At 45.7% G+C, this 18148-nt stretch overlaps 1 protein-coding gene across 1 annotated transcript in view; it reads left to right on the plus strand.

Moving 5' to 3' along the window:
* The first annotated feature begins 1547 nt into the window (after positions 1 to 1547).
* The window catches only part of mdka (midkine a), a 92719-nt gene continuing 76118 nt past the window's right edge, over positions 1548 to 18148 (plus strand). Inside the window, exon 1 of the mRNA XM_038807437.1 lies at positions 1548 to 1728. The gene's annotated coding sequence lies outside the window, so the exon portion shown is untranslated. The remainder of the gene's footprint in view (positions 1729 to 18148) is intronic.

Genomic DNA, 18148 nt, shown 5'->3' on the forward strand with positions numbered 1-18148 from the left:
GATCCTGACTGTTTCTTAAGTAGATTAAATTGATGGAACCATCAATTCACTAGACACGTGCTTTAAGATATGAACAGTGGTTTTAATCTACTTACAACAGAGCCAGCCTGTTCCGCGTTGAACTCTCGATGAACTGAACAACTGGCTCTGAGCATTGGTATTTATACAGCAGTCCAGGGGGAGGAGTCGTGGACGGAGCCAAGGGTGGAGCCCTGTACAAAGTCCTAAGCTTGCCCAGCGCTACTCCCCCTAGTGGTCGGGCAATGCAACTGCGCTTACAAATGCATGGTCTCATGTATATACAATACAGTGTGAATTACGGAGTTACATTCACCACACTCACTACCAAGCCTGCTGGAGAGAGGGCTCAGGAGAATCCACAACAGGACAAAGCAGTGGTGCTGTGAGCTCCAGGACCTCTGATGAACAAACCATACAGAAATATAACATTGAATGACAAAGCAAGTGAGATTGTGAGGACTAAGCAGGCTCACCTGTCATGTTAAAGATAAGTGAATATGGTGCGTCACGAAGGTTGGCCGGCGTGGGTCCTGACGGTTGGCCGGTTGATAAAAATGGGTCCCTGGAAAAATGTTTGAAAAACACTGGTAGAAAGTGAGATTGGGTAGTTTAGGCCTATGCACTCCAGAGTTTAGAAGAATGAGGGGCAATAAAATTCAGGTATATAAGATGAAAGAATATATGGATAAAGTAGATGTGGAGCGGCTGCTTCCTCCTCTGGGGCATTCTAGAACCTGTGGTAATAGTCTCAGGATAAGGGGGAGCAAATTTAAAACAGGGATGGGGAGAAACTACTTCTCCCAAAGGGTTGTGACTCTGTGGAATTCGCTATCCCAGAGTGTGGTGGATGCTGGAGTGAGAAAAGTTAAGGCGGAGTTAGACAGATTTTTAATTGGTAATGGGTTGAAGAGTAATGGAGAACAGACAGGACGGTGGAATTGAGGCTATGATGAGATCAGCCATGATCATATTAAATGGTGGAGCAGGCTCGAGAGGCTAAATTGCCTACTCCGAGCTCTGATGTGCTAAGAACTATTCTGTCTGATTTCACCTTCCAGCTCTTGGTCTGTAACCCTGTCGGTAACAGCACCTCAGGCACAATTCTGGTGTTCTTGATTAATAAGGAGATTTTTTGACTGATATGGAGATAAAGGATTACGGGGAGAAGGCAGGAGAATGGGGATGAGGAACATATCAGCCATGATCGAATGGCAGAGCAGATTCAATGGGCCAAATGGCCTAATTCTGCTCCTTTATCTTATGGTCAGAGCACCTCACAATCAGTGCACCAACTGATCAACATGCTGTGACTTTTTTGGACCCTCCCCTCCCAACTTGTGAAGACTGTATCGCTGTTAGAACTATACTTCAACCTTGTGTGTGTCCAAATCTTCAAACAAGAGAAAGGAAGCGAAGCGGGGTCAGGAATATCAAATGAATGCCTGATCTCGTAAGTCTAATGAAAGGCTGCGCCCCGCGACCAGCAACTCCCAAAGCCTTTGCTCAAGTTAACACTTTCCAATCCATTATTTTGAAAGGTGTTTCCGTCACGTGTGCGTGACGTCGCTGTCGGGGTAATTTAAATGTTTTTTCCCAGCTTCAATTAGTTTCAAAAGACTTAGAGAGACTGCAGAGAGAGAGAGAGAGGACTGACTGACTGACTGAGAGAGATCCTGAGCTGAAGAACCACACCACAAAGCCTTACAAGTAAGTCAGTGAATGAGTGGATGCTTTTAGATTTGACTGAAATGCCAGTCCTTGCTTCACCTTCAAGCTTTAAAACAACATGCAGAATCTGACTGACCTCTGACTGCACACGGGTTAGTTCCATTGTGATGTGTGTGTGTGGTTGGGGGGGGGGGGGGGGGGGCAAGAGAACGCTGCAAAGAGGCTCCAAATCTGCATTTCGAGGACCGATCCCGGTGGCTTAAGTTTGAACAATGTAATTAGGAGTCCATCTGGAATTGGGAGTTTCAATGTCCTGGGAAAACTGGCAGACGGATGGATGGGAGGGGGGTGAGGTGGGGGCAGGATTCCCTGAAAGTGGGGCGCGGATAGAAGTGCATGCGTCTCAACCTTGCTAGGGCAAGGGGTATTGGGGGGGGGGGGGGGAGGCTGTGTTAACAATGAACAAGTAGGCGTGAGGGGAAATGTACAGTGTGGAGGAGCTTTAGCTTTATTTGCTGCAAAGTAGGGGTAACTCTGATTAGAGCACTTCTAGTCATAACTGATGTAACAAAAAGTTGATGAAGTGGTAGGGGAGGGTGTGCGAGGACTGCTGGGCTGATGTAGTTGAGTGGAGACTGGAGAGCATTGGATATGAGAGAGTGTTGGACGAATGGGTATTCGGGTTCAATGGTCCAAACTGTTGATGTTGAGATTAGAGAAGGAGCGGGGGTCAGCAAGCGAGGGTGTTGGGTCTTTGAATGGGAGGGTTTGAGGTGGAGAAACTGAATTGGAGGGTTTGGGGGTCTTAAACGGGAGTGTTTGGAAGGGTTATCAGATGGGAGAGTTGGAGGGGTATTAGAGGGGAGAGTTTTTGGGGTATTAGAGGGGAGAGTTTTCGTGGTATTAGATGGGAGAGTTTGGGAGTATTTGAGAGAGTTTGGGGCTTTTTGAGAGTTTTGAGGTATTTCCGAGGTTGGGTATTGGAGGGGAACGTTTGGAGGTATTTGAGAGAGTTTGGGGAGTATTAGAGGGGAGAGTTTGTGGAGTATTAGAGGGGTTGGTTTGGAGGGGGTATTAGAGGGGGAGTTTGGAGAGGGTATTCGAGGGCGAGTTTGGAGGGGGTATTCGAGGGGGAGTTTGGAGGGGGTATTCGAGGGGGAGTTTGGAGGGGGTATTCGAGGGGGAGTTTGGAGGGGGTATTAGAGGGGGAGTTTGGAGGGGGTATTAGAGGGGGAGTTTGGAGGGGGTATTAGAGGGGGAGTTTGGAGGGGGTATTAGAGGGGGAGTTTGGAGGGGGTATTAGAGGGGGAGTTTGGAGGGGGTATTAGAGGGGGAGTTTGGAGGGGGTATTAGAGGGGGAGTTTGGAGGGGGTATTAGAGGGGGAGAGTTTGGAGGGGGTATTAGAGGGGGAGTTTGGAGGGGGTATCAGATGGGGAGTTTGGAGGGGGTATCAGAGGGGGAGTTTGGAGGGGGTATTTGAGAGAGTTTGAGGGGCATTAGATGGGAGATTTTGAGGGGTATTCAATGGGAATGTTTGAGAGGCATTAGCTGGGAATGTTTGGGGTATTTGAAAGAGTTTGTGGTATTAGATGGGGGAGTTTCGAGGATTAGATTAGAGTTTGTTAGGTGGGAGAGTTTTTTGGGGTGCATACAATGGGAGAGTTTGGGGGACACATTGGAAGGGTCTCGGAAAAGGATATCAGATGGAGAATTTGGTTCTGGCTTCCCCAATGTGGAATTGACAGTCAAGAGGTTCAGTCAGTTCATTCAGCAGTCGTCCCCCCCCCCCCCCCCTCCCCCTCCCCCTCCCCACCGGGAGGTACCATTCACTTGTTCCCTATTGCCTGGTGGAGTTCCTACTCTGGGTCAAACTGAAAAAACTTGATTTTTATTGTCAGCGTTTTATTGAGCTTCTGGGGCCCGTGGGTTGACTTGGTGTCCACGCGCCCCCCCGCCCCCCCCCCCCTTCCGCGGAGCTCCAACCCCGGCCAGGATGTGCGTTACAGTCCCAGTTTGGGAGAGGAGGGAGGGGTTAGCGTCAAGGTTAACACCAGCCGACTAGTCAATTGGACAGGGGCACGAATCCTGTTCTTTCCAACTGGGCAACTCGATCCCAGGAAATCCTTCAAACCAATGCCCAGAGGGGCGGAGATAGGGAGGGAGGAAGGGAGAGGGAAAGGGGTTGGTCACAGAAGAAACAAATGGAACGGAGAGAGAAACAAGAGAGAGAGACAAGGTGGAGGAAGAAGAGGAGGGAGCAGATAAAACTGCAGGGGAGAGGGAATTGAGAGATAAGTAAGCAGGTCTCCAGAAAGTAAATGGTGACTAGGCGCAGGAGCTAGCCACTGGGTTACACATGGACCTGGGAACACCCTAGCATGGTCAGGACAGAGGGTGGGCTGTGTCACTGAATGTTAGAGCTCTGTAATCAGCAAAGGAATGTGGAGGTTGGTTTGAAATGTGCTTAAGATGCCATTGCTCTCGACTCGCCAAAACACTCAACCGATGTTTTTCACACCATCGGATGGATGAGTGAGGTGCTGCTGATTTCAGAGAGAAAATTCCCAAAGAGAAAATAACCATTCATCCGTCAATAACAGAACTGGTCACCATTATACCAGTGTGGAGGACCTGACTACATACATTGGCCGCTGGAGTTGTTTATATAGAAACCCTGACGACACTTCTACAAATAATTCATTAATTATATGTAAACGAGTTTGGGGTGTCGAAGACTGAAAAGCCAAATTTTGTTAAAAGCCTCCCCCTCCCCGCAACCTCAGCCCCCACTACCCTGCTGCTGGGGTAAGACTTACTGCCACAATCCTGTGCACATTACACTAAGTGGAGCCAAATCCTGCCAACACTTAAACATTTCAGTACGGTTACTGGGGAGCAATAAGGGGAATGGGAGGCTTCTTTTACTCCACTTTGTCAAGCATGGGTACATAAACAACAAACACCTCTGCCCCAATATTGCCCTGACTCAGATCAGGGTGCAGACCAGGGAGCTGAAATGAACCCATCTTGGCCATGCCATTAGGAATCAGAAAGGAAATGAATGTGTCATGGGAAGCTGGGAGCTCTTTTTAGTAAAAGGGCAGTAATTCTGAGAATATACTGTTTAAAATAAATCGGGCTCCTTGCAGAGCTGTTGCCGTGGGTTTCTCTATTCAAATGGAACTGAGGCTTGTTCATGTAACATAAAGAACGATTTGCTTTTATATAGTGTCTTTCACAACTTCAGGATCTTCAGAAGTGTTTTACAACCAATGAAGTACGACTGCAGTGTTGCCTTTGTTGCGAAATAGGAAATAATTGGTGTTCCTTTGTGAGTTTTCTGATGTGATATGATTAATGCTCTGCGATCACACTGAAAAGTTTGCCTTTGTGGCCTGAAAAGTTACATTTTAAGAGGTGCAAACTGTAAATATGTGGCCTTTACTTGATAAAGGAAGATAGATGATAATGAAAGCTTTGAACACACTGCCACACTGCTTTAGTGAGTAACTGCAATTGCCTATTTCAAAAGAACTGCAACTTTGTGTCAAATTAAACCAAAGGCCTTTGATTAATTAAATACTACATTTTAAACTATTGATGTACATTTTCTCTCCAGTTTTAATTGAGCGGGTGGATATATAATTGCTCTTGGTGAGGATATGGGCTTTTTGGTGGTATTTGAGGGGGACAGGGTTTGATCTTTCCCCTGCTGTGAAAAAACTCAACATTGCACAGTTGACATTGGGAACTTGTTATAAAGACAACTCCATAGTTTAAAAATAGCAATCAGAAATCCACAGATATTTCTATCAAATTTTACTAAGTTTTTAACATCTGAAAATCCCCAGATGGCATTTGAATGTTGAATCTATTGGTATTTACTGCGCTGTTGGCTACTTCCTGCAATACCTCACAACTTCTCACAACAACTTTAGGTTTTTGCATTTCTCACCAGCAAATTTAACCTGCCAGCCACATTAGGTTTGTTCTAAGTGCTGGCCAGCTTAAACAGTCTATCAACTGCAAAAAGAAAATACTAGTTTTAACCGGATTGAAGCAGACCCAACTAACTGGGTCATGCACAGGCTTAAAGCTTCCTTGCATCAAAATGTATGCCAACTCGCAAAGTGAAGCTGTTCTTCATTCTTCTTCCCCTCCCCTCCCCCCACTCCACCCCACCCCCAATGAGTCTGTAAATCTAAACCTTGCACTCAGACAGCCACAAGCAAAAAAAAAACTGCTGGATTTTTGCCTCTTCAATAATGTGGGTCCCCATATTCCAGGTTGAAGCATTGCAAAGAATAGCACCAACCAGTGTGATAACTCCAAACGTTTTCTTTAAATCTCTGTTCTTTGCATACTTTGCGTAGAGTTTATAATACAGAAACAGGGCATTTGACCCAACTGGTCTATTCCATTGCTTGTGGTGCTAAGCTGAGCACTGACTCCTAGATTTGTGATGGGACCCAGATTTAAGGAGCAATGAAAATAGCTTTGATGTGTACCGTGCAAAGCTATAACATTGTAATGGGTGACTTATTTACTTCAAAATATGCTTTGTTTATCCCTCATTATATGGCACCTGGGTTACTTTACTGCTGAGAACTAGGTTCTTTTAAGGGGAAAAAAAGCTGTGTTGCTTGGAAACTCTGTTCAGTAACCATTGCCTCCCTGTAGATTGCAACAAATGGCCTGTTACCAGAATTATTTATGGTGCGGAAAATCAATGTAATTCTATGCAGCTTGAGGGGGTTTTGTCCCACATTTATCCTTTGCCTATTTGAAAACAACTTTCAAAGGTGGATGGGGTGGACAATTGGTAAAGGGTTCAAGGGTCAGCAAATTCGATAGGAGAAGCAGAAATGCGGAGAGGAAACAATGGCAAATACTTTGTAAGCCATTAATAATTGTCTTCCAGGCATCCAGCACCAGAAAACTGTAAGTTTTTATATTAAAGCTATCTGCGTGTGTTGCTAAACCTGCTGTACAGGATGGATAAATATTTCCAACTGCCTCAAAGTTGAGAGAGATCGTCTTCTAATGCCTCCCAGCTCAACGGTCCAGCTACAATGGGATAAAATGTGATTTAGCAGTCTCTAACCTCTTCCTCTCTAAATGACTGCTGAATGTCCTTTGAAAGCTCCCATCTGCAACCTGAGTTTTGGGCAATTGTATTAATCCTGGCTTTCCCCACTTCCACAGAAGGACAGTGGTCTGCTCTGACTGATGCTCGGAGGCATCCCCAGAAAGGCTTGAGGGGTTCCTTCTCCCTTTGGTTAATGGTAGAATAGGACTGAAGGGCATAAGGTTTGCTGACCCTTTCATGATTGCACAGCTAAGTTTGGTAATACACTGTGTGGAGGAATTACCATTGCAAGTTGAAATCTTTTGGGACATTGCATTGAATCATCTTTTGTGTAATCCCTCCACTAAATCTGGTTTGCAAGCCAACTCCAAAGTGCGGAAGACGGTTTATTCACAAAGGCATATACAGTACAGCAGAAATTCAGAGGTTAACCTGTTAGCTGGGATTGCAGTGAGAAAGACTGGCTTTTTGCATCTGCTCACCTCCATAGCCTTCCTTTCATCAATTTACACAGAAGTAGATTTTGTTTGAGTTCATGTTGACAGTTTAAAGGTGCTGGACATCAAGTCAGAGCCCAGAGGAATGTTGCAGAGTTGTAAGACCACCCTGATGAAATGCTCCAATGTTCTTTGTGACAGCTGCAGAATGATCAGATATCTATCACATATCATTTCTGGTCTCTTCATGTGGGGGAAGGTACACTCGAGGGGCAAGATATTTGTAACAACCCTGTTGTCCTTCTGTCCATTTGCTGCTATTGTGCTCTGCAAATTTGCGTGAACCTAGCTAATGAGACTTTTGCTGGCTTTTTGAAATGTAAGTCATGACATCCCAACACCGGAAGAAAAGGGGGTCAGAAAAGCAGGAGGGCCTTGGGGTGGAGTGGTAGTGTGTGTGGTAGACACAGACTAATGGACTTAGCGAGAAGAGTTGACTTAATGAGAAGGACCGCCTAGGCACTGACTTCCATGTAAAACAAAATCGTTGGATGGTTTACAATTTTGCAGCCCATGGATACATTTTAATTTTCAAAGTGTTGAAGATTTTGCCATGTCACGTACCTCCTAAATGTGCAATTACAACTAGTTTACTGACTCAGAGGGCAGCACGGTGGCGCAGTGGGTTAGCCCTGCTGCCTCACGGTGCCGAGGTCCCAGGTTCGATCCCGGCTCTGGGTCACTGTCGGTGTGGAGTTTCCACATTCTCCCCGTGTCTGTGTGGGTTTCGCCCCCACAACCCAAAAATGTGCAGGGTAGGTGGATTGGCCACGCTAAATTGCCCCTTAATTGGAAAAAAATAATTGGGTACTTTAAATTTAAAAAAAAGCTTACTGACTCAGCACGACAATAGGGCTCTGCAAGATCTTATCCTTTAAATAATAAAGTAAGAAATTCTTGGTGAAAGAATGCTTCTGACATATTGGAGTTTTTTTGGATTCAGCCAGGCCCTTGGGATGGTTGGCATTAGGCTTGAATGTGAAAATGTCAAAGTGTCTGCAGTGTATTTTTGTAAGTGTCTGGGGCTGCTAGTGATTCATCCTATTGTCATAATACATGTCTCTGTGTTTACAAATTGGCGAGCTGTCTTGCAAGAGATTTTCCAGCTGACTATGGCCCCTTTAAAGTTCTGTTCCCTTCAGAGCCGGTACTTTCAGAATGGCGACCTGTGGTTTTCTCTTCTAGCCTTTTGTTTATATCTATCTTGGAACAAAAGTGCTTTCTCTCATTAAGCCAGGCTTAAGGTTGAAAGGTTGACGTTGACATCACTGGTATGGTGGGGGTTTGATTAAAAAAAAAGCAAAACCAATTCTCGTGGGAGACTTATTGATCCTTACTGGGGAAAATCAAATTGCTCTTTAGAAGAATTGGAGTCAGTAAAACTTTTCTGATAAAGAGCTGTAAAAGGTTTCCACTTGGGAAGCATCACTCTGATCATAATGTTCCCCAGGTCTCTAAAGTTGTTGGATTCGGAGAGCTATTGTGAGTTTTTCCTGAGTGATATACCTGTAAAAGAAATGGTCAATCAAAGATTCTAACTTCTGGCATGTCCTAAAATACTATTTCATCTTGAGTTTTAAAAAGGTGTCGACAATGGTTATTTCAAAATCTTAAATTGGGGCAAAGATTGAAATGGCAGTGGCTAACTGGACAATGGCTTCAAATGTTGTACTTCACTGTATCACTCAAGCTCCATGAAGTTCAATCAGGAAATACTTCAGGATAGCAGAACTCCAGCAGATAATTTCTTCCACTCCTTTTTTTAAAAAAAGGTTGATGGGATGTGAGTTTTGCTGAAAGAGAGCATTTATTACCCATCCCTAATTGCCCTTGAGAAGTTGGTGGTGAACCGTCTTCTTGAACCACTGCAGTCCACGTGGTGTAGGCGCATCCACGGTGCTGTTAGGGAGAGTTCCAGGATTTTGACCCAACGACAGTGAAGGAACATCAATATATTTCCAAATCAGGATAGTGAGTGACTTTGAGTGGAATGTTCCCATGCATCTGCTGTCCTTGTTCTTTTAAGTGGTGGAGGTTGTGAATTTGGAAGGTGCTGTAAAAGTGAGTTGTTGCAGTGCATCTTGTAGATAGACACACTACAGCCATGGCGTCCCAGTCATGGAAAGAGTGAACATTTATGGAGGTAAGTGAGATGATAATCAAGCGGGTGGCTTTGTCTTGGTTGGTGTTGAGTTTCTTAAGTGTTTTATTGGAGCTATTCTCAATCTGGCAAGTGAACAGTATTTCATCACACTCCTGACTTGTTCCTTGTAAATGGTGGACAGACTTTAGGAGTAAGGAGATGAACTACTCAATGCAGAATATCCAGCTTCTGACTGCTTTTGTAGCCACGGTATTAATGTGGTTCATCCAGTAAAGTTGCTGGTTAAGGTGCCCCCAGATTGTTGATGGTGGGGAAGTAATGGTGGTAATACCATTCAATGTCAAGGGAAGGTGTTTAGAATCTATTTTGTAAGAGATGATCATTACTTGACACTTGTGTGCTGTGAATGTTATTTGCTACTTACCATCCCAAGCTTGAATGTTTTCCCGGCTTCCTGCTTGCAGGCGCAGACTTCCTGAGAATTTGGCGTGTTGCAAATGGAACTGAATGCTGTGCGACCATTTGTGAACATGCCTGTTGTGCATTTTAATAGAATATGCAAATGATCAAAGAACCTAATGTAAAGCAGCATGTGATTAACAGTCAGATAATCGTGTGCGTGAATGGTTGCAGCTATAAGACTGAGTAATGGGGATTGCTGAATCCCTGGAGTATACCATTTTGTTGAACATAGAAAATACAGCACAGAACAGGCCCTTCGGCCCATGATGTTGTGCCAAACTTTTGTCCTTGATTAAGAACAAATTGATCTACACCCCATCATTCAACTGTAATCCATGTACTTATCTAATAGACGCTTGAAGATCCCTCATGTTTCCGACTCAACTACTTCCATGCCCCCACTACTCTCTGGATAAAGAATCTACCTGTGACATCCCCCCTATATCTTCCACCATTCACCTTGAATTTATGTCCCCTTGTAATGGTTTGTTCCACCTGGGGAAAAAGTCTCTGACTGTGAATCATAGAATCCCTACAGTGCAGAGGAGGGTATTTGGCCCATTGAGTCTGCACTCCATCCAAGCCAACTTCCCTGCCTGATCCCAAAAACCCCTTAACCTAACCTACACATCCCTGGACACTTGAGGGGCAATTTAGCATGGTCAATCCGCCTAACGTGCATATCTTTGGACTGTGGGAGGAAACCGGAGCCCGTAGGAAACCCATGCAGACACAGAGAGAATGTGCAAACTCCACACTGTTACCTAAGACCAGAATTGAACCCGGGTCCCTGGTGCTGTGAGGCAGCGGTGCTAACCACTGCGCTACCATGCTGCCCTGGTGTCGGATTTCCTAGGGTAGGGTTCTTTGTTTTTGTTATTTCACTGAGGGCCTTTGAAAGACTAATTTCACTGTTGCTTAATCTGACTGAAGCAAAGTGAGGGATGGTGGTGCACATTGTGTCATGATGGGGAATAGATAGAGTAGACAAGCTACCTTGTAAGATGTATATATTAGTTGGAATCTTCAAATAAATTAAACCAACTTCTAGTTTACGCATCCTGTGTGTAAAATTGCTGAGTTTCAATAAAGGAGCCAGAAACACAACATGGTGGCAGTGGTTTGAGTTTGCAGACTATAGGAGGAGCCATAGGCAAGATTTGGTGCAATACAGAGGCTGCATGTGCATTGAAACCCCAGGAGGCAGAGTCCCTCTCCAGATAGTGCTTTGCAGAACCTGATTTGTGAGATAGCTGGATGAGTGGTGAATGGGAGCAATGAATTAGTTCAGAGTTGAGCTGTGTAGACAGTTTTTGAATTGGACAGCAAAGCTGCCAGGGCCATTGTAACATCCGGGGTGCCATTCCCATGTAAAAGACAAAAAGGTGCAAGTGGGAAAACAGCACACTGGGATGAGTGCGGCAAAAGCCTGAACCACATTCAAAAAAGGAGGAAACAGAATTAAAAAATAACAGCAGTTGCAATTTTGAATCTCTCCATGGAATTGAGAGCTTACAAATCCCCTGTATGTCGGGAGCATCTGTAAAACACAGCAAACAGCAGGAATGTGACCACCAAATTCCCCAGTGTGAATTGGAAGGTCACAGATGTTCTAACTGAATTTAGACCTTTTTAAACAAAAGGTGAAAATATGCTTTTTAGATTTATCCGTTGCAAAACCGGATAAACAAGCAGGAAAATAAGGATTGCCACTGGAAACGAGGGAATGCATAGAGTCAATACTTTGGACCTGTCAGAGGAGGATTCTTCTTGTCAAGCTGTGGAACATGCTGGAAGATCAGCTTCATGTAACGATGAATTTCAGAATACACCAATTGGATCACAAGAATCAATCGATAAGTTCTTCAGCAGGTGCCGTGATAAGGGCAAGGACTGTGACTTTTCAGAAGCTGCGTTGTCAGAATATATAATGGAGCTAGTTATAGCTTCAACATTGTTTGAAGCCTTCCAAAAAGACCTTTTGGAGAAAAAGAAAGGTCACAATATTGACATACTACAAAATGGTGGCAAAAATATGAAGCAACGAGAATTGGGCAGCAATTCCTGAAAGCATCAGCTACCAGTAATGATGCACTAGCCAGGACACAGAAAGCAAGCAAGCCATGTGGGAAGTCCCACCTCACAGCTGACCTGTATTCCAAAACCTTTTCAAGATGTTTTAAGAGGACAAAATGTAGGAAATCTGGTTCTGGAGGTGTGACCAAAGGTTACAATAAGATACCACCAAACCAAAAGTATGCAGTCTGCTGGCAACAGTAAAAGGAGTGTGGCAGAGACCCAGATAAGTGCAAGCACAATCACGAAGTTAGCGGACTGACAAACCTGGGTGAAGATTCAGAGTGGAGAGATCTTCAACCAGAAAGTGAACAGGCTTTCCACACTGAATGTGAACCGATGTGCTAATAAAGTCAAACTATTAGAGGCTTTTGCTACTATCAGCATCTTATGCCCGAAGAAAAGTGGTGAACACATGCTCACAGCCAAAGGACCGAGAGTGAATATTTTATGTGTCAGTATCCGGAAGCATATATATCTGGCTCATTATGAATCAATGATACAACCTACAGCCAAACAGACTATGTACAATGGATCACCCATTCCTTGCATTAATAAGTAAAGTCTTCATAGTCCCAGATGACCATAGGCTGCTTTCCCCTTTTAATAACCGGCTGAGGTTATTCATGAAGGCCCCGCCTTCTCAACCTTGTCCCTCGCCTGAGAAGTGGAATCCTCCGGTTAGATCACCACCAGTCAGCTCTCTGCCTCAAAGGGGAGAGCAACCTATGGCCCTCCGGGACTATGGTGCACCATCTTCAGCTGCTTCACCAATGGTCTTCTTTCCAACATAAGGTCAGAGATGTCTCTTTGAATAATGCTTGGTTAAATGATTGGAACACATATTGATGGTCTTCCTGCCATACATATGGGACACCTTTCCTCAGCAACTCCCTAAGTGATGATACTCTATCAGTGAGGGTGGGTATGTATGATGCTAAGAAAATTGAAGAATCTGAGACATCTCTGTAAGTCCTCTCTGCCCCGGGAGTAAGTATATGTTGTACATCACTGAGTCTGCCTAGGTCAGGATGGATTCCGAAACTCAAATAATTAAGAGCCACACTCACCTGGAATTTCCTGCTGTTGTCGGCGGGTCCTTCACGACAAACTGCAGTGTAGGTTCTGTACTGAGCATACATGAATGGGTATATGTTGTAACTGTACATATGCTGCTGGAACAGATCCTGACAAATGGATCAACTGGGCTGAATGGCTTGCTCCTGCTCCCAATTTGTATGAAGTAAGTTCTAGTTTTGCGACACCGGGTGGGATTCTCTGCCACGCCTGCCCAGCGACTGAAAATCCCCGCCCGAGATCAATGGGCCTTTACATGGTCCGCGTCGCACCAATGGCGATTTTGCAGTGGGCGGGGCAGAAGATTCCAGCTCACCATTGCAACAACTTGTCTCCTAAATAGCTTATGGACTCAATAAACTCAACAATAAACTCATTTCAACCAGTGCAGCACTGTAATAGCTGAGACCTTCATTTAACCCAGTGTTGCTCAATAAAAAAAACACTGACTAACCGCAGCTGGCAAATAGATTAATACAGGGCCACGGTTGCCTCATGGCGCCGTGGTCCCAGGTTCGATCCCGGCTCTGGGTCACTGTCCGTGTGGAGTTTGCACATTCTCCGTGGGTTTCGCCCCCACAACCCAAAGATGTGCAGGCTAGGTGGATTGGCCAGGCTAAATTGCCCCTTAGTTGGAAACAATGAATTGGGGACACTAAATTTATAACAACAAAAATAGATTAATACTGTTCACTTGCGCTCAGTACGGAACCTATACTGTACCTGTGTATATTCATTTGACAAACATTTACTACCTCAGGTAACAAAGCTCTCTCGATGATCAGAAAACACTCACACTGCTTGAAACAGATACACAAAGGAGGTTAAAAGTAAACATGCGTACCAAGTGTGATTATGGGCATCGAGGTCGCATATCCAATGGCTTTGTCTATTTTTATTTTACTTACTGTTCAGAAATGGTCAAAGTTGAAGCTGTGCACATCTGAACCTCACTATTTTTGTGTTGTCTGATTTGCCTTTCAGTTGCCTAGAAAAGTGTGAAATTGATGGATGAATGTAATTTGTTGAAAGCATTTTTTAGTTGTGTGAAGTGGCTAGAAAATAGGTTTTGCCCTTATGTTTCCACTTATCACTGCTATTCCACCCCCCCCCCCCCCCACCCCATTCCTCCAGTACCTTATTCCAAGAGACTCTGATGTATAATAGAAACTGTGTACTGAAACTAAAATTCCTCCTACATTAGATAGGATATAGCTCAAAAGTCTGGTATCAATGGTGTGCGACTTGAAGTGTTGAATGATTTAACTTAAAGGTGCGTCTGAGGAATGAGCTAGAGCTCCTTAATATCTCAGGTATTTTTGTTTTTCACTGGGAGTGTGGTGGAGGAGAATGCAGATGTCAAACATTGCTGGATGACATTCGCCACTAGAGAGGATAAAACATCATGGTCCAAAGGTGAAGCCAGATGATTCAATTACTTTCCAGAACAAGCCAGGTTTCAAAGTCATGGTCAACAAAGTGGGAGCAGCCACACCAGATGGTGTGAGTTTCAGATTGTGCTTTAGCCTTCGGGTCCACTGTTTAATTCTTGCGCTCCTCAACTTAAAAAAATATATATATTCAGAGCACCCAATTCTTTTTTATTCCAATTAAGGGGCAATTATAGCGTGGCCAATCCACCAACCTGCACATCTCTGGGTTGTGGTTGTGAGACCTATGCAGACATGGGGAGAAAGTGCAAACTCCACATGGACACTGACCCGGGGCCAGGGTCGAACCCGGGTCTTCGGCGCCATGAGGCGGTAGTGCTAGCCACTGTGTTTAAGGTGTGAAGCATTGTCTTTGTTTTGCAGAGATCAGGGGTGGGATTTACCGACCAACAGTCCGTGTGTTTATTGGCAACGGAAGTGGCCCACTTGAAAGATTTTCTGATCCCACCGTTGTCAATGGGATTTCCCATTGAATGCACACCTTGTCGCTGGGAAACTGGCGCGCCGTTGGTGGGACCGGATTATCCGGCCGGCGTGAACAGCTGGTAAATTCTGCCACAGCACTCTAATCTCTGTGAAGTTTTCATTTATAGTCAAGAGTGGTGAGAGTCAAGTTTGTAAGTCCTGGAATTGAGCAGGTTAAAGGGTGAATTGATTAAAGTTTGTCATATATTTAGGGGAACAGATGTAAAGTGGATCTCCCCTGGGAGATCCCTAAAAGTGCCGTTCCGTCTGGCCCCTGTTTGTAGAGACCAGTACTGAACTGTGCTCGTCCGAGGTCTCCAAGGCGAAGGGGATAGATCCCAGAGTGAGGTTAGCTTTCTCACTCTAATATGCAGATTTCCCAAGGGCAGGGTATACATTGCAACATCTCGCGAGATTGTGTAGATCAGGTAGATCCTGGGAGTGGGGTCTCGTGACTTTGTCGGCCATGTTGTGTTGTGGCGCGCTTCTTTCTGGGCGCAGGGTGGCCGTTCGAGCACTGGAGGAAACCCACACAGGCACAGGGAGAACAAGTAGACTCTGCACAGACAGTGACTCCAAGCCGGGAATCAAACCTGGGACCCTGGCGCTGTGAAGCCACAGTGCGAACCATTGTGCTACCGTGCCGCCCTTGTTGGGTGACTCCTGAGAATATAAAAATTGGTCCTTCAGAAAGTGCCATTTATGAGGGAATGAGTGCATGGTACAATCCCTGTGCCTCCTCCAGAGACGTCACTAAGCTGTCAGGTGAGTGGGAACTCTGGGCTGGATTCCTTCACCCCACCCGCCGCAAGACCGCCACGGGCCGGACACGGACCATGTAACGGTCCATTGACCTCAGGTGGGACTTTCCAGTCACCGGGCATACGCGACCGGAGAATCCCACACTCTGTAAATGTTGTCCAACTGACCCTGGAATGGATGGCCCATCATGGCCTTTCCCAAGGAAAGAACTGTCTGTGCTGCCTATTCACAGTGGACTACACTGAAGCACTTAAAGCACAGGGTGACTTCACAAGACACAGCCAGAGAAATGGCATCACCTTGGCATGACTACCTGATAAATGTACTTAGCTGCTCCAGTGGATATATGATGAACAATGTCACAGGGCTTAGCCCATCCACTTGCCCTTGTACCATCCACCTGTCAGGATGGCCACACAGTTGACTCTTGACCAGGTCCCTCATATCTGTACACTGTCATGGCATAACAGTTTGACTAACAGGGAAAACACCAGTAGGGTTGTCAGTGTTCATGGAGCACAGTGTGCTACCTTAGATGACAGCCGCAACATGCATGGCACCATGCACATGAGCAGAGGCATCTTTGCATTAATCATTGATGATCTGCTGAAATTGGTGCATGTAAGCACTCAAATGTGAATGAGAGAATTGTAAGATGCCTGGCTCGTGCCACATTTTGCTTTACGTTTATACTGAGAGAATGTCACACAGTGGAGACATTGGGGAAGGAGTGGATCCAGGTGTCCCAAGGTTCAGCGATCAGGAGCTGCAAATATTGGTGGATGGGGGGGCAGAAGAGGAGAGCAGTACTGTACCCTGCTGGCCAACCCAACACTCCAGCCACCACAGAGAAAGCTTGGTTTGAGAGTTCTGCTGCAGCAGAGTGGAGCAGGGGAGCACCAAAGATCTTGGATCCAGTGCCAGAAAAGGGTCCATGACCTGCTACGTTCCGGCAAGGTGGGTAATTTTGTTCATCCGCACACCGATCCGAGTGAATGGTCACATCAGCATGCTGCAGCTGGCACACACTTCTGCTTCAGTATTGCGGCTTGTATGTGTAAGCTGCTCATCCAAAGGGCGCACAAAACAGACGTGAATGAGCTCTCGGATGCACAAACACATTCAAGAGAATTCTCCCTACATGTGCAACATAACAGGCAAACATAAATTCATGTTGTCTTTGCAGTTGAAGAGGCCACAGAATGCCAAGGAGATGCCTGACTGGGGAGCGGGTCAGCCTGGCTGTAGCGAATTTGAGCCATTGAGCAGATAAGCATGGAAGTAACCTTTGGAGTTGGCTGTCGATGATGGTGAATTGTCGGCAGCAGGTGATAAAGGTGGTGTTAAGTGCACCTTGGAACATGGTGACAAAGGTGGAGGTCATGCTGTCAGTTCACTACAAACAAGAGGGCAGTGGCATGGGAAGGAGTGGAAGGATGGGCTTACATCACAAGGACAGTGTGAGAATGGTTAAAAGCAATGGGGTGCATCAGGGCCTGCTTTCACAATGTGAAGGGCTGTGCTGAAATAACTCTTTTTGTGTCTCACCCAGGTCTCAGCTCCACTCCCTCACCAATCATCATGCCCCAGAAGGTCGGATCATCCCTTGGACATGAGGAGGAGGAAGAGATGTCTAAGGAGGCAGCATCACATCAGACTGGCCCACACCCCATCAGTTCAGATACCAGCATAACACAGGGATGTAGTGTGTGAATAGAGTCAGTGACACAGAGTGAAAACCATTGTGCTAGTGTGCAGGAGGCATCAGAGTCAGATACATCTGTGCACAGTCTGCTCGGTGGAGGGGGGAAAGTCAACATGAAGCTCCAGTAGGCTGAAATGTGGAGAGTCCGGAGTCACCTTTTGGGCACAGTATTTAGGTAATCAGCCCCAGATGTGTGGACATCTGGAAGAGTTATTTGAGGCAGTGGCAGCTCTTGGGCTGCAAATGAAGGAGTCCATCACCATCATGAGCTCCACATTGTTTCAGGACTCAAATGCATGAACTCTGGCCATGAGAGATTGACCAATCTTATTGGGAGACACATGGAGCAGCACCCGGAGCGGATGCAAGAGCAGCCCCATTAATCCGACCTGAAAGCCATCCCAGGCCTTTGGAGGTCACTGAAGAGGGCAAGGTACCAGGAGCTCCTCAGCGCCTTCATATACCTCCCCAGCCCCTCTGCCAGTGTCCTCATCTGCTCTACAGGTGCCAGTGACCATTGCTGCCCTTGCAGAGCGGCAGTCTGAAGGAGATCCCCCAACATATGCCTGACCGACAAGGCCAGTCACCATGTTCTTCATGACTGTATAGACAGAGAAGTGAGCTGCCTGCCTGCCTCCACCTCCTCCGAGGCAACACAGGATGCACTTCATAGGAGTGCGCAGGGTGCTGTCTCTCCTAAATCACTCATGGTCTCACTGTGGTTACACTTTTGACTTTGTAAATATCAAAACTCAGTACTTTTTGAAAAC

Source organism: Scyliorhinus canicula, chromosome 9 (genome assembly GCF_902713615.1).
Source record: "Scyliorhinus canicula chromosome 9, sScyCan1.1, whole genome shotgun sequence".
In the NCBI taxonomy this organism is placed as follows: Eukaryota; Metazoa; Chordata; class Chondrichthyes; order Carcharhiniformes; family Scyliorhinidae; genus Scyliorhinus; species Scyliorhinus canicula.